Source organism: Xenopus laevis, chromosome 7L, assembly GCF_017654675.1.
Source record: "Xenopus laevis strain J_2021 chromosome 7L, Xenopus_laevis_v10.1, whole genome shotgun sequence".
Lineage (NCBI taxonomy): Eukaryota > Metazoa > Chordata > Amphibia > Anura > Pipidae > Xenopus > Xenopus laevis.
The window spans coordinates 80,765,033-80,781,586 of NC_054383.1; positions in this window are offsets into that span (position 1 = coordinate 80,765,033).

Genomic DNA, 16,554 nt, shown 5'->3' on the forward strand with positions numbered 1-16,554 from the left:
GGAATAGCAGTTTGGGGTGTCCTTATCAAACTCTACTTGGAATGGTACGTATGGTTAACATGCCTACCTTGTCCTGCAATTTCAAAAATAAATATTAGGAAGAAGTGTACTTACTAGTGATGGGCGAACGGACGCCCATTGACTTCAATTTTGACGCCTGCTAATCGATTCCGGCATCAAAATTTTCATTTTGCGGGAAATTCGCGGATTGTTCAGCTAAGAGAAACGGGACAAATTTGCGCATCACTAGTAGCAAAAATTATATTCATATCTGCTTGGAGGCAATAACAAATGTAATTAAGTTATACTTCAACAGCTTGACAGAAGAACTGTTGTAAGCAACCAGATAACATACTATTACCTAACTCTCCACCCTTTCTGTGTATTTCTGAATCATCTGTATTTCAGCACATGGCAGTGAACAGGAAAACCCACTGATGAAAAAGATGCAGTAAAACATTTTCCTTTCTGACTGGCGTATCAGTTATGAACAGGCTTGAACATAATAAGTCATGAACAGATGTCAGCTTCAATTTTAAGAATAGATTGAATCTGTCATTTTAGGACTGGATGAATTAGAAAGGAAATGTTTATTCAAATAGTAAAGATTGAATCCTCATGGAACTGAATTGTCATTTTTATTCTAGCCCATAGTACACTGCAGGGGGTCAGCAGAATTGTGGCTGAACTATTGCTCCTGCTAATAGTCTCCTGTCCATTACATCACAGATCTATATGGCACAATGCTAGCTGTGGATTTAACTCTTGATATTGGTATCTGTTGAAATCTGAGACTGTGTAATAAATTCCTGCATTTGGATTTGTTGGAACTCCTCAAATTGTTGAATTTTTTTCCAGTACCATATTTGTCATTTATTTAGACACCAGGGAACAATCACCTTTTCTAAATTTATGTTATAAAGGTATGGGATCTGAAAGCCTATTATCTAGAAAACTCCAAATTACAGAAAAGCCATCTCCCAAAGGGCAGATTTACTGCCCACAGGGACATTGCCGATTTTCTAGCGAGCGCAGGCGCCAATTCGCTAGAGAAAGACGCTAGCACTCATTCACACTCTGTGGCGATTGGACATTACTCTAAATTTACTAAAATGCGGATTTTACTGAGCGTTACCTCTTTCCCCACACTTGCCTTCGCCAGCTCAGACCAGGCGCAGTGCACTGCAGTACATAGATCTTCCTCAATCTTCTGTTACTTACATCATATACTGAGTGGAAAAAACATCAAAGTTCAAAAAATGCTGGCGTCTTTTCCTTTTTCCAGAGTGAAAGCCTGCAAAAGTCCTTAAAAACTTTTTTGGGTAACCGGTTTCCCCTATACATTTTCTAACATATGCAAGATTAATTATACAGTGGGCTCATGTGTAGGGCATTATAACAACTCTAATATCTTTATTAAGGTTCCCTGGACATGGGTAATTAACAGTGGAAATGTAATATATTTGCTGCAACATAAAGATGTCCATTCAACTTTAACCTTTTCGCTGCCAGACAATTTGACTGATTTGGTACTTTTATTGCCAGACCATTTTTGAACCCCCCTTTCCTGGGGGGGTCTTTTAGTTTAACCAGGAAAACAATATATGTTTTTTTTTTTCAGGACAACCTGAACTTTCAAAATATGCTAGAATTTTTGTGTAATTCCACTTCTTAGGCTTCAAAGTGCCTAATAAAATGAAAAAATCATGTTTCACATAGTACAATTACCTATATCAGAAACATCATTTATTTTATGTATGAGAACACAGCAGATCTGGAAAGGTCTATGTCTCCTGAACGTGGCAATACCAAATATATATATATATATATATATAATATATATATATATATATATATATATATATATATATAGACAAATACAAGATTCCTCTGCACTCAACCCATTATCAATATATTTAAGACAGAGACATTTTGTGCATACTGCTACTGAAAAATGCCTTACCCTTTAAACAAAACAGGGATTGTTTGTCCATATATTGCAATATATTTAAGCTGGCCAACTACGTCAAAGTCATCCCATATCTGGCCAGTCCTATGCTCAATTTTCATTTGATTCATTAAGAATTCTATGGTTTCATTATACATTTTATAAAAGGGACGAATACGTTTTACCTGCAACTTACTAGCTGCTTTCAAAGTAAAACTCCCAAACTTGGCTGCCCTTTTATTAGACACCGGTGGGATCACCTGACTATAGTTGGAGGGGGTGGGAGCTACAACATGGAGCTGGTCACTGCTCCTGTAGAACTATAACAAACAAGGGAAAGTTGTGCTCACCACTAGTTTTTAAAAATATTAGGCGGGGGTGCAATGAGGGTGTGACCACAAAATACATATAGACAAATACAAGATTCCTCTGCACTCAACCCATTATCAATATATTTAAGACAGAGACATTTTGTGCATACTGCTACTGAAAAATGCCTTACCCTTTAAACAAAACTATATATATATAGTTTTATGGATATTTCTCACTTATATACCTGTAGATCAAAATCTACAAGCAGTACACTAGCAAATTTCCAAAAGCACCGCTCCACAAAACGGCATACTTCTGATTTCAAGGCCAAACATTCCACTAACAGTATGTTCACCCCAGAAAACCATATATTTTCAGAAAGTACACATTCCCCCAGATCTAAATTGGGTATGCATGTCTTTCTACCCCAAAGTCCCAAGCCGCAAATCTTTCCTAAATTTGGCAATTTTGGGGACATTTCCAAAAATCACCTTAAAACTTCCACCTTGCAGCATCTTATATCGAACATACCATTAGTTATCAATACAAATGACCTCAAATAGGAAAGCCTGGGGTCTGCTGAACAGTTTGATGTCCAATATGTATAGGTGTACCTAAGCACGTGGCATATAGGGGCCTCAAAAGGAAGACCCCCCATTTGGCCTATCATTTCAGGTACTGCAAAATCAACACATTTACATATTTTTGGGGTGAGCAAAGGTAGAAAAAAGAACGTTCACCCCAGAAAGCCTTATATTTTCTGAAAGTACACATTCCCCCGAATCCAAATTGGGTATGCATCTCTTTCTATCCTAAAGCACCAAGCTGCAAATCTTTCCTAAATTTGATATTTCCAAAAATCACCTCAAAACATACTACATACTATTAGGTATCAAGATAAATCACCCCACATATGAAAGCCTGGGGTCCTCTGAAAAGTTTGATGCCCAATCTACATAGGATTATCGAAGTACATGGCATGTAAAGACCCCAGTATCTACATTGTGCATACTTATTGGATGTCTTACATTTACACTAATTTCAGAACATTACCAGTTTTATATGGGATAAAAGCTACAAAAAGTTATGGTCACCCCTAAAAGCCATATATTTTTGGAAAGTACACATTCTGACAAATCTAAAATGGGTAATTATGTCTTTCTACTCCAAACTACCTTACTGCAAAGCTACGCTAAAGGCAGCGGTTTTTATGACATTTCTGAAAATTGTCTAAAAATATTGCAATTGGCTGCATTTATCTCACACAATTTCTTACATACAATTGTAAAACACCCTAAATATTAACGCCAAGGGTCTACTGAGCAGTTTGATGCCCAATGTGCATAGATATACCAAAGCAGCTGGCATGTGCGGACCCCCAAAAAATTAGTGTATTTGAATTTTCTCCGCTGTCTTTTCGCCTTCTGTGAAGAATGACCCGTGACTGGGTATTGGCTAAAAATAATGCAATTGGCTGCATTTATCTCACCCAATTTGTTACATACAATTGTAAAACACCCTAAATATTGACGCAAAGGGTCTACTGAACAGTTTGATAACCAATGTGCATAGATATACCAAAGAAGCTGGCATGTGCGGACCCCCCAAAAATTCTCTGCTGTCTTTTCGCCTTCTGTGAACATAGAACAGTGACTGTGTATTGTGCCAAAAGACCCCCTAACAGCACATAGACCCCCAAAATCTTATATTTTTGTAAATAAAAATTAAAAAATAAAAAAAAGCCTGAAAAGAAAAAGAATAAAGATAACGTTGGAAAATATGTATTGTGTATATGGATGTGTATGTAAATGAGTGTATAAGTGTTACATATAGGCCAGCTACCATTCTGAAGTCCAGGAGGGTCCTGGGCAGCCAAGGGGGGTCCTACAGCAGAGTCCACACAGCAGGAAGTCCTGATCACACTGGAGCAGGCAGGCAGAAGACACAGCACAGAGCAGACACGTGTCTGCATAATGGAAGGCGGGTCCTGCAACAATCGCGTCGCAGGACCCATGTGACCTCCCCCTCGGGTGCAGAGACGAGCCCTTTACAGCCAAGAACGTAGGTACTACGTGCTTGGCAGTTAGGGCTTTCCCCTGCAAGAACGTAGTACCTAAGTTCTTGGCAGGTAAAAAGTTAAATTTCCTGCCATATGTAAACTAACCTGAGTGCAAGACCTCTAGTGAATTTGCGATCTTTGCTTTGAATTGCTCGCATTACCGAAGTAACGCTAGAAAAAATTCACAAGCATTCGGCGTCAACAAAGAAACTTCGCATTTGAGTGAATTTTCTCCTGGAGAAGTGTATCGATGGGTGGAAAGCAGCGTCGCTGGCGACTTTTCGCCGTTAGTAAATCTGCCCCATAGACTCCATTACAATCAAATAATCTACATTTGTAAAATGTATTTCCTTTCTCTGTAATAAAAAACACAGTACCTTGTACTTGATCCGAATTAAAATGTAATTAGTCATTATTGGAGGCAAAACAATCCTATTGGGTTTATTTAATGAATACATGATTTACTAGTAGATTTAAGGTATGAAGATCCAAATTACAAAAAGATCAGTTATCTGGAAAACCCCAGGTCCTGAACATTATGGATAACAGGTCTCATACTTGTACTTCCTGCCTACTGTTTCTACTCAATTCTTTCTGCAAAGTCACTGTTTGTCCAGGAGGTTTATGATGCCACAACATGACATAGAGGCAACCTATGGATCGTCTTCATTTATTTTATAATGACATGAAGTAGATAGGGGTGGGTGCAGGGTATTACTATGATGCGCTTGTTCAAAGCCATACAAAATACTTGTACATATGTGCCCATGACACCCAAACACCCATGATTAATTTAGGATTAGTGATGGGCGAATGTGGGGCATTTCGATTTGCCACAAAATTCGCAAATTTTCCGTGAAATTCGTGAAACGGCGAAAAATTTGTGAATTTTTTGTGAATAAATTCGTCCATCACTATTTAGGATGCTACAGGCCTTGAGGCCCTGCATAGCTACTTGCATAGGGAATTCGTCAGTGTGGAGAAAAACATTACTAATTTTTATCCATATTAGTTCCGAATGAAAAAAAGAGAAAATAAGGCAATTTTTTTGATGTGTAACAAATCTAGAGTTGATTATGAATACCATAAAGATTGCTGAGAGTGTTAGGCGTGATGCCTCGGATACAGTTGTCAAGTAAAGGGCTCTGTTGTGCCTTTGCACTTTGCACTTGTTCTCTACCAGTCAACACAAAAAATTATGGAGCAATCAGGAATTGCAAAATATACAAACCGAATTACACTGCCATTAATGTATTAAAATGTGACACAATTAGCAATTAGTGATTCTGATCAAGTAAGATTTAGAATTCCCCAGGGAACGTACCAGTATTCTGGTATCAGGGTACCTTTAGGCTGTATCCAGATGAACAACATAACTGTGTGAGAAAGTTGCTGTGTATATTGAGCAGGGTTCCCTATGGCTATAGCTGACCTGCAGTCACCTGAGAGCTGCAAGGCACCCAAATGTTATGTCTTATATTTCTCTTAGTTTTTGCATATGAAGCATTTTCAGAACAATTAGTTTGTCTTTTTATAGTTTAAAAATATGAAATGCTCTTAATATGCAATAATAATATTGATTAGAAAAAGGAGCCTAAGGGTTGAATTTCGAGTTCATGGGAGTTATTTAAAACTCCCATGAACTAAATTTTCAGGAAGCCTGCAGACAACTCCAAATTGATCCCAGGATGTCCTCCATGGGTTAAACAAGCAATTTAGCAGTTTTAAGATTTTTTTTTTTAAAAAAACTAACATTTTTGCCATTCCCTAGTCAAATTTGACAGTTCTGGCCATAAAACAACTCGAAAATTTGAGTTTGAAATTTGAATTTCGAATTCAAAAATCACTTTTCATTTCAACCCTTGATAAATCTGCACCCAATTGTCTGTGGATGCAGTGGTGTCTTTGGCGGTGAAAATAAGTGCATAATAATACCAGAATAGTGACAGCATGGCAAGATGGGTGTTGTAGTTTAACCAAGAGTGGTCCTGTGTTACACAAATAACAATGTCTGCAAAGTTTATATTGTCCTGTCTCCCACTCCAGCTAAAGGCCTCCATGTCTGCCTCTCAAGGATTTGCATATTGGGATCCTGTAGAAACCTGAAAGGGTGTTTTGGAACTTTTAGGTATTACACAAATGATTATTCATACTTAAACTCATTTCCCCTTTAAGGTATACGGATATTATGTATGTTGTAAAGAATATGATTAGCATTTATTGCATTATACTCATCTGTCTGGAGAAATAAGCATTCGCTCTACTGTACCTAATTGACTCATATCCCAAAACAAACGTTAACACATTTCCCATAGTAACATGAACCAAAGATGTTTTCTAGCCACAAAATAGATCGTTCTTATTTCAGATGAATATATGAATACATTTTCCTCCTTATGAATGCTAAAATGATACTCGTTGCATAATGCTTATTCTCTGAGCACTTAAGGAACAGACAAATGAAACCTATACCGGGTGCAGCCTGTACACCAGGGTCATATGGAAAAGATCCGTCTAGCTTTGAAATTATGCCTCTGCTGCTTCTATTGGAACATCAAACTGCTAATTGCTGTCAGTCTAGATACTAATGTATCTTACAATTTTAAAAGAACAAAAAGGCCATAAGACGGAAGTGATTCTGCTTGCAGAGAGTGGCAGCAGAATTTCATTTACTCACCTCCACTCCTGCCTAAGGATCAGGTCTCTGTTCTCACCGACTTGCAAAACTAATTTCAAAGTTGCATCAGCAACAAGGGCAAGTGCATGCATGGCTATGGGAAAAACTGTACTCAATCATGTTCAGATGACATTCATGTGACTTATTGGGCATTTTTGAATGGCATATGACAAAAGTATGTGAAAACATAAGGGGTCATATATAACCTGCAAGTACAGTTTCTAGAGGTACTTTTCTCTAAAGCCACTCCTTGCACAGTTTTTAAATGAAAATTATGTGCACGGGTGCCTATAGGTGCAGGAAACTCTTAAAGGTAACAGTAGCTCCAGGGTATCCACAGCATCCTGTGTATATTGCCACCGCACATTTTCGAAAGAATCATGTGCAGATGTCATTTTTATGTGGAGTGTAGCAAGTGACCCCATCAGAACTTTTTCAGTGCTATTGCGTCTGATTAACATGGAAGTGCCAGTGCAAATGTGCTAATTTTAATGCATCAATTGCATTGCACCATCACAAACCCATTAGCAGTTATGCAATGCTTCATTGTGAGTGACTTGAACCCAATTGTGAGATCAAGCCAAAAGGAGAGCTGAATCGTCGGATATACAGGTAGAAACAATAGAATTCCACCTGTATCTGACGGTTCAGCATGAACAATGGCCGATGTTTGGATGTCTTCAAAAGCACCTGATCAAAATTTTCCATCCAGCCGATTGACGAGCCGATATCCAGGTCTTTTGCTGATATCTTCGGCTCTTTTCCCACCATACACACCGAATATCGTACGAAAATTTGTTTTGTACTGTATTATCTGTGCGTCTATGGCCACCTTTAAAGGACCAGTAACATCATTTTTTTTTCACAATAAAAAATAATTAATGTACATTACTTACCCCCAATATGCTGCCCTTTCCTGCGGTTTCGGCAAGACACCCGAAAAAACTCAAACCGGCGCTGTCCCACGGCGTCCAAAGGGTCTCCACCATTTTCTGGCTTCATCTTCTTTCTCCTTCCCTACGTGCGCGCAGCTGTGTGCCTCTTCCGGTTCTTCTTGATGTCACTTCCTCTCTCACTGCTGTTCCCTCAGCATGTTCCTGTCACACAGCCATTGACTCCGTGTGCGTCTCACTGCAGTTCCCTCACCCAGCCTTAAACTTTCCTCCCCCTACTCTGTATTCTTCTCACTGCCGTTCAGTCGCGCAGCCTTCTCCTTTCGTCACTCCCCCAGAGTTTCTTGACAAGCCTTCCTTTCTTCGTTACAGAATTTATTTCTGCCCCCCCCCCGCAGGCTTTCTTTATTGGCACCCTTTCTGTCCCAGCAGCTTTCTGTGCCTGCTGTTTTGAAGCCCTCCCCCCCAGCGTTACTCCGTGCAGCCTCTCTCTCCACAGCTCACGCTGCCTTGTCAGAAGTTGTGCCTCTGCTCTGTGTGTGACGTCCTGTTCCTGACTTCCGGTGCTGTGTGGAGGAACAGTGTCGGGAACGTGCACGCAGGGGCGAACTGATCGCCGTATCGCCGGTTTCCAAGGTAATGGAGAAATAGTATTTTGACATTTTTTTTAAAAAAAACGCTAGGTATTTTATAGGGCATTATTAGGGCATGTCCATTATTTTTATCATATAGAATGTATTTTTTAGATAAAAATTTTTGATGTTACTGGTCCTTTAAGGCACGTTTTGGCCTGCCGGGTCAAGAACAACAGCCGTCAAAATGTCAGAAAGCAACACTTCCCACAGAAAGGCATAGGAAACGCTTTGCTTCAGCACTGATCAGGAATGCTAAAACAGACTTTTCTCTGGGGTGTCCTTTCCCATATGGAAAGCAGCGATAAGGTGATTTTGTTTTTTTTAGATACAAATATCCTTATTTACAACCTAATCATGATTCACAGCTCTGACCCTTCATTAATTCACAAATGCAATGCAGAAAACTGTGGTACTTGTGCCTATACATACTCCTGTATGCCTTCACCTTGTGCCAAATTCTCAGTTGCCTCTGAATAAGGTGCAACATGCAAAGTACTGGGCATTTGGGCACAAGGCAGGCTTGGACCTATTGGACCAGCTGTCATGCACCTAATAAATTTCATTTTAAAAGTCATTTCTGTCACACAGAACATTGCCGCAACAGAAATAGCTCAATTTCCACCTCCATTGACAGTACCAGGGAAGGATTTTGCTTGTGATTTCCCAATGGTCACATTTTTTTTAAATAACTTGATGGTGCTGAACAGCAGAACTGCATTCTGGGCCACATACTTCCAAGCTGAGCTGTCATCTGCACACACATATTTCTTGTACTAAGGTCTGTGAATCAGATGAGGGATGGCACATTTCACCTTGGGAACAAAAAAGTGATCCAGTCCACCCTACTGTCCACCCTTTTCACATAGTAATATAAAAATAATATAATATTAGTTAAATACAATATGCAATAAAGACTCACAACCTTGCCCCTGCATTAAGAGTATATTGACTCATACATTAGTATTGCAGTGGCCCTATTTAAAACTGGGCAGAACTGCCAAGGGACCCTGAGATTTGGGTGTATTTTACTCAGGCAGTTCCCCTTAGTATTTGAACACCTAGGTGGGCCTTTAGTATACCCAGGCAACTATGTCTCCCTTTCCTGTGTCCATTGGGATTACTCTAGGCAGGGTTTGCCCACTAGGTGGCATTGCTTAACAGTATAAAGCAGTTTAGCCCCATGTGTTCAGGGTCTTTCCTGGGACCTTACCTCACAGGTGTTACAGGTCCAGATCTTCTGGTGAAACATGTAGTTAAAATTATTTAGTGATTTTAAGTTCTGGTTATAGTTGCTCTAGGCAACAGTGAGGCTCAGGGTATATAACGAGCAGTTTCCGCTCCAACGAGGAGAAGTAGTGGGGTTAGGACCCTGTGGTGAGTACACCATTAGCTAAGGGATTCAGTGGGTGAGGTGAGGACCAGTGAGGGTGCCAAGACCCAAGACCCCAAGCTGATTATTCCTGGGCAGGAAGCTATACTCTCTGGGAGGATTTTGTCCCAGGAGGTGTTCATCCGAACTGTGCTATTTCACCTGCTAAAGAAGGGATCCTGTTACCATTACTCTGATTGACATTAAAGTGCCTGTGAATTCCTTCATTGCAACTATTCTTTGTAAATAAACAAGTTATTTTGCTGCAAGAGTCATCTCTGTGATTGGATCCTTTGCTGCACTGAACTACACCAGGTACCGGAGTTGCAGGGAGTTGCACAAGTACACTGGGGTCCTGGCACAAGTCAAGCAGTTTAGCCTGGTCACACACAGCCATAGTACACAGCGAAAGCACACTCAAGGGTGGGCTACAGGGGCAACTCTCATTAAAGGTCTTTTTACAAACATTCATAAAAATCATTTGTTTCAAGTCTCCACGTGTTCCTTTTTCATCATAAACATGAGTGTCATTTTCTAAAGCCTAATATTATTATAATATTATTATTATTATTCCTGACTCAATAAGATGTGAACATATATGGTGGCTTATGCCCCCTTAGGACAGATACATTCAGTCAAAAAATGGGAAACAAATAAAAAAAACACATGAATTTCATACATTAAGAAAAATCCCAGTAGAGGGAAACATTGTACTCAAATTTGTGCACAAAAATGAATCTGAATGATTCACTTTTTCATATAATTTGGAATAGTGCTATGATGTTTTCTGTTATAGAAGAGATCTGATTTTCATACAGGGGGGTATTATAAGTGCTTTTTTTGCCTCTGCTTCCTGAGGTCCTTGACACATGAGCATTTTGATCACCGCAATCCTCAGGGAGAACTGTGTCAATCAAACTGGTATTCTCATCAGCAGCTGCTTCCCATTTATTTGAAAGGGCAAAGTGCTGCCTATGACAGAGGCTAGTGCTATCAGATGGGTATCACTCAAAATCCCTCACTGAGGCTTACCGGCCTGACAGTGCCAACATCTGTCATATGCATTGTATTTATCTTTCATGAAACCGAGAAGGACAAGAATGGTTCATTAGTATTATTATTATTATTATAGCAGCTCTTCACATAGAAAGGGACATCAGAATTTCCCAGATACCGATAGATATTTATGTTTTCATTTCTGCTTTTCCTAAAAGGAGTACAGTGATTAAAGTGCCCTGCGTGCCATGACCGTAATCATTTTTTTACCCCTTTAACTATTCTTTTTATTCACTTCAATTCTATCCATTTCATAATGCTGCAAATGGAAAACCTTTAAGGGATACTGTCATGGGAAGACATGTTTTTTTCAAAACATAACAGTTAATAGTGCTAATCCAGTTGAATTCTGCACTAAATCTGTTTTTCAAAATAGCCAATGGATTTTTTTATATTTAATTTTGAAATCTGAAATGGGGGCTAGACATATTGTCAGTTTCCCAGGTGCCCCCAGTCATGTGACTTGTGCTCTGATACACTTCCGTCACTCTTTACTGCTGCGCTGCAAGTTTAAATGATATCACCTCCGTCTCCCAGATAACAGCTTCCTGGTAGATAAAAGAACAACACTCAATTGTAAAAATCCAGGTTCCACTACGACTCCTTCAGTTACATTGAGTAGGAGAAACAACAGCCTGTCAGAAATCAAATCCATAATTCTGAAATGACCTGAGATGGCTGCCTACACACCAATATTACAACTAAAAATATATATACTGTTCAGGAATTAAATTTTACATTTATATTTTGCAGTTTAAACATATAATTCAGAAATAAAAACGACACCATAAAATCATGACTTTATCCCATTAAGTTCTGCTTAATAGAAATAAAAATTGTGACGGATCAATCCATTCCAACTAGTTGGGTCGATCCATCAAAGGTGGAATGACCTGCAGGATCTTTCAGTCAAACTTGACAAATCTGCCATAGGCAACTACTGAATTCATCTGCTTTAACCTGGCAAACTTTCTAATGAAATAGCCAGTGTGAGAAATGGGAAATTGATTTGATAAAATGATTCTGGGGAAAAGTCTCAATACTCTGGCAAGAAGTTGCAGAAATGTTCCTGAGTGTTAGGAAAATGGTTGATATAATATGTTTTATGAGACTGAAACTCCTGGGAAAAATGCCAGGGAACAGTTAGGGATTTCAATTTGCCCTTTGATAAAACTCCCACTACATTTTAAAATTGAAAGGAAAACACTACACCCACCAACACTTCTTATATTATTACATAATTTTCCCCATTCATTTTTAAAGGAGACATATAGGATATGCAAAAGAAACTCTTGTTTTGTTGCATTAATGGATAACTGGTTTTACATGGGGCTAGAAATTAATATTATCTTCAATAATGCCCCCTTTATTGGAGCTCCCTATAGATCTGTAACAGTCCATGTCGGTGTTTCAAAGGAGGGGTGGGCGTGTCTTAACAGTCCCTACCAAAAGCACAGTAGGAGAGGGTTAGCCAATCACAGCCCTACAGTCACACAATTCAGACTAGTTGCTCCGCTCCTATCCTGCAGTGCAGTATGATGAGCGCCACCGGCTCCGGTGCACGGCAAAAGAATTCAGCAGGCATTATTATTATTATTATTATTAACATGTATTCATATAGCGCCAACATATTGCGTAGCACTGGCAATGAAGTGGAACAAATGGGCAGGGCTATTTAGATTTCAGGGGAATTTTAAAAAAATATTGAAAGTGTTTTAAAGTTATGAAAATATCATGTAGTGTTGCTCTGCACTGGTAAAACCGGTCTGTTTGCTTCAGAAACACTACTATAGTTTATAAAAGCAAGCTGCTGTGTAGCAATGGCGGGAGTATAAAAAAGGCTATATGACACAGGTTAAATAGTGGATAACAGATAATACCATTATGTTCTACAGAGCTTTTCTGCTATCTGCTGTGTAACCTGAGCCTTTTCTCCTTTGAATGGCTGCCCCCATTGCTACACAGCAGCTTATATATATAAACATTAGTTAGAGGAGTATAATGCACTGGCAGATTTTTGTTTTTACACAATATGTCTCCATTAAAGGGCACTGAAACAATTGCAATAGAAATGTCTACAGTATATGCCAACAGGGCTATATTTACCTACAGCACTACCCTAAACCAGTGATGCTGCCCCTCCTTAACAAGCCAACACTTGGCTTCAACTCTTGTACAGTATAGTATTTAATATCCAGAATGCTTGGGACCTGGAAATATTTAAATAAGGGATCTTTCCAGATAAGGGGTATTTTCTTAAGCATCACCAGACCTTAAGTCTGCTAAAAAAAAACCATTAAAACAATAAATAAACACAGTAGGATTGTTTGGATCAAGTACAAGGTACTGTTTTATTACTACAGAGAAAAAGAAAATCAGTTATTCAAATTAGAATTATTTATTAGTCTTTCTACAAATTTTGCGCCTGTATGTGAACTATGGCAAAATTCATTACAACGTGTGCACTTTACATAGATAATAATTTAAAATATATTTAAAGGGATACTGTCATGGGAAAAATGTTTTTTTTCAAAATGAATCAGTTAATAGTGCTGCTCCAGCAGAATTCTGCACTGAAATCCATTTCTCAGATGAGCAAACAATTTTTTTTATATTCAATTTTGAAATCTGACATGGGACTAGACATATTGTCAATTTCCCAGCTGCCCCAAGTCATGTGACTTGTGCTCTGATAGAATTCAATCACTCTTTACTGCTGTACTGCAAGTTTGAGTGATATAACCCCCCCCTTTTCCCCCCAGCAGCCAAACAAAAGAACAATGGGAAAGTAACCAGATAACAGCTCCCTAACACAAGATAACAGCTGCCTGGTAGATCTAAGAACAACACTCAATAGTAAAAACCCATGTCCCAGTGAGACACAATCAGTTACATTGAGAAGGAAAAACAGCAGCCTGCCAGAAAGCATTTCTCCCCTAAAGTGCAGGCACAAGTCACGTGACCAGGGGCAGCTGGGAAATTAACAAAATGTCTAGCCCCATATCAGATTTCAAAATTGAAAATAAAAAAATCTGTTGGCTCTTTTAAGAAATGGATTTCAGTGCAGAATTCTGCTGGAGTAGCACTATTAACTGATGCCTTTTGAAAAAAAAAATGTTTTCTGATGACAGGATCCCTTTAATATGAAACAAATTTTCTCCCTCAAATGGATTTTCTGATGGAGAATTACCTGATTTTACACATCAGATTCTACTTTTAGAAACAGTGAAGAACAAGTGAAAATGATCTGAACCCAAGTGAATTTTAGTGATTCAGTGCCTCGGCCCTCACAGAAGAGAGTTAAGAAAATGAAGAAGAAATACTCATGAGTTGGAGAAAATGAAGTTTAGAACTGCATTAGAAGTTGCAATACTTATGGTGTCTTGAGTAGGGACAACAGGACAGTGCTTGGCAGGGGGAAATGATTGAGAGAGTGGCAGGATTTGGGTTGATCGGGGCATGGCTAGGCATACCTCGGTGTGTTCTGTATGAATTAAGTATATACCATGAAAGGTCTCTATTTTTATATCAGAATGTTGGGAGATATGCTAAAGTATATTTTGTATATGTGTATGTGTGCTTGCAAGTGAAAATTGTGTTCCTTCATAACCTTGTTGATATTCAATAATGATTATTCAAGAAACGAAAACCAGAAATTAAAAATTGAAATTACCAACTGGAAGATCTTTGAATCTTAGAAACCAGAAAGAAAGAAAATTACTCAAATGTCTCATCTCATAATAGCCTGACATTTTGGACTGTCATGTTTTTCAAGAACCAGCATGTTGTCTTTTTTAATACAGAAATGTTCTTCATATGAATGGAAGTGTTTGATGTTCTTTTCTTTTTTCCACCTCTCTCCCATCTGTGCTGCTTGTGTTAAGTGTAATTATACTAAGATTTATATAACTCAAACATTAATAGTTGACTACTGTATATATTTATTGTCTAATTTCAACATTTACCCTAACTTCCATGGTGTTAGTGTTTTATAAGCATCTAGTCTATTATATTTCATCTTCAAACTGACTGTCAGCAGGGGGGTTTGGGAGGAGTCCAAAACAATTAATAATTTTAATTAATTGAACATCAATTTTCTGTGTAACAAGAGAGCACAATAGAAATGTGAAAATACTTTAATGGGCTATGTCAATAATGAGCATCTGCTATTTGGTGTTCCTTGTGTAAAATACTTTTGAAGCTATATTACTGTTTGTTTGCAAAAGTTGAGTCAGTGATCCTCAAGCTTTTATACACCTGGGAAATATATTTTATTGCTGCTTAACAGTGCATATTAAATACCGTTGGCAGTGTTCACCATACTAAATGCAAGATCGTAGAGATTTTAATCATTGCACTACAATGTGCTGTACAATAAACTGAGATGAGTTGGAAATAGTTAGAATTTCACAAAGGAATGACAGGGGATTATGCAGTTATTCCATGCAGTGTCCTGTTTTTGATATAGTTGTTATGCCTCTTGTAACAACTGACTAATAGAACATAAAATATCTCACCCTGCTCTCCCCTCTATAAAAATGAACCAGAACCAACTGAAAAATATATCTGGACCTGCCAATATCCATTGCCAACCAGGCACATTATTCAGGGGAAATAAAGACCCATGTATTAGGACAGCACCCTTAAAGGAACAGTTCAGTGTGAAAATAAAAACTGGGTAAATAGATAGGCTGTGCAAAATAAAAAATGTATCTAATATAGTTAGTTAGCCAAAAATGTAAGCTTTGAATCCACATAGGGCCTTGTGTTCCAGACTTGCACACCAGGCCCCATGTCCCTTAGTCGCCCCCAACCTTGATGTTCCTATTGCAAACCCATGGATTTATTCTGCAGAAAATTTTCATTAATATTGCTTTGTTTTTATGTATTGTACAGTAAAGATGAATAATATGCCTCTTATGTAAGCATATATGCACACTATCTACAATGGAAGGCATAGTTGGTCATTTCACAATGGATAAAGGTAAGGGAGGGGTTGCATTACACTGTGAGCCTAAGGGATGTTACAAAATGGTGTGGTCAAATATATTGTGGTTTCCTTTCAATCTTGTGTAACCACATATTTTCATATTTATTTTTGATGGATCAAATATCATTCATGCACCTTTTATGCATAACCCCAATTGAATTAACATGTCAAAAAGTTGGTTATATTTTCCCTTTAATATAGGTGTATATCAAATAGGAACTACTGAATTACTTTTAGCCTTTAAGATTAATGTTAAATGGACAATTAAATCACCCTAACTAATGTAGCTATCCAGGTATCCCACTAACATCCGCAGTTGATCTGCATGATGTCCATCTCTGGCTATGGGACCAGCAATTGATTAGTAAATCTGCCGCCCCTCCACAATTCCACAATTTGTAGGTCCTTTGTAGTGTGTGTTCTGCCTGACACTCATTCACCTTGTTGAAAATGATAAGGGAATTCCAAATGTGCCTTTAGAGTCTAGTTCGGTTTAAAATTCACTAATAAAGGTTTTTTATTTGTCCCCAGTCTTAGAGCCTAGAAGTGGCTGTCAGGGCTTTGACTATTTTAATTATCCTTCAGCAGATAAACCTTAGACATTTTCTTTTTAGG